The sequence below is a fragment of the Vombatus ursinus genome, unplaced genomic scaffold (assembly GCF_900497805.2).
Source record: "Vombatus ursinus unplaced genomic scaffold, bare-nosed wombat genome assembly UNPS02014861.1, whole genome shotgun sequence".
Taxonomy (NCBI): domain Eukaryota; kingdom Metazoa; phylum Chordata; class Mammalia; order Diprotodontia; family Vombatidae; genus Vombatus; species Vombatus ursinus.
The window spans coordinates 14,449,391-14,451,108 of NW_020954639.1; positions in this window are offsets into that span (position 1 = coordinate 14,449,391).

Genomic DNA, 1,718 nt, shown 5'->3' on the forward strand with positions numbered 1-1,718 from the left:
AGTCCCTGTCCCCTATAGATTTAGAGCTGGACGAGGCCTTAAAGGCTTATCTGTCCAACCACCTCAATTATGGATGAGGATACTAAGGCACAAAGAAGTGCTGTGATGACAGAGGTCACATAGGTAGAAAGCAGCAGAGGATAACCTTAATGCCCTGATCCTGAATACAGTATCTGCTACTCTATTTACTTTCTTTTCCTCCTCCCCCTTCATTTCCTGTCCTCAGTTCAAATTCAACAAATTCTTATTAAAAGCCTAACATGTAAAACCCTTCCTTAATGCCCTACTTTTGATTCCTGGTATGGAGCTGACCTTGGTTTCTCAGAGGCAGTGTCAGTGGAGCATAAGCCCTGTGCAGTTTCTGCCAAACTGCAAAGGCTTCGGAACAGGCCTGATAATGGACTTTTGTCCTAGGAAGACCAAGATAGCTAAGTCTAGTGCTATTTTGGTGAGACAATAAATGGAAGCATATGAGCTATGCCAAAGTATAATTGACTGGATTCAGAACTGGTTGAATGGGCCTGCCCAGAGAGTAGTTATTACTTTCCGGGTGATAGCTTGGAAGGTCTCCAGTGGAGTGCCCCAAAAATCTAGGCTCAGAACTATGCTATTTAACATTTTTTATCAGTGACTTGGCTAAGATATAAATCACATGCTTAAAGCTGGAAGTGATAGCTAACACATTCAATGACAGAATCAGGATCCAAAAAGATCTTGACCACATGAGAATGTTGGGCTTAGTATCAAATGTAATAAAGATAAACTTAGACTTGGATTAAAAAAAAATCAAGGGGCAGTTAAGTGGTTCAGTGGATAGGGCTCTGGCCTTGGAGTCAGGAGGACCTGAGTTCAAATCCAGCCTCAGACACTTGATACTTACTAGCTGTGTGACCCTGGGCAAGTCACTTAACGCCTATTGCCTCACATACCAAAAAAAGCAATTTTTCAAGTACCATGGACAACAATTTTGAAAAAGGTGGGGGAGAAACATATTTAGTTCAATGTGGGTCAACAACGTGATATGACATCCTAGAAATTTAATGCAGTCTTTGGCTAAACAGAGAGGCATCATATCAAAGTCTAGGGAGGTGACAATCCTAGTATATTCTCCCCTGATCAAACTACTTCTGGAGTAGTGTGTTCAGTTCTAGGTACCATCTTTTTGGAAGAACATTGGCAAATTGGAGATTATCTGGAGGAAGTTGATCAGGATAGTGAAGGGCCTTCAGATTATGCTGTGTGAGCACTGGCGAACCTGGGAATGTTTAGTGTGGAAAAGAGAAGACTCAGGGAGATATGATAGCTGTCTTCAAGTATTTGAAACATTGCTACATAGAAGAGAGATAAGACTACCTCTTCTTGGCCCAGAGGGCTGAAATAATAGCAATGGGTGGAAGATGAGACAGATTTAGGCTTGATACAAGGAAACCTTCCCAACTATTACAGCTGTCCAAAATTGATGAAGATAAGAAAATATTAAAATAGTGCGGCTGGGTCTGTGAAAAGACAAGCATACCTATACACTTTTGGTGGAACAGTCTAATTATTCTGGAAAGAAGTTTGGAATTATGCTAATGTCCATACCCTTTGAACCAGAAATTTCCACTGCTACGCCTATACTCCAAAGAGCTCAAAGGCCAAAGATAGCAGCACTTTTTGCTGTAGCAAAGAATTGTAAACAAAGTAAATGCCCAACAATTGGGCAATGGTTAAACAAA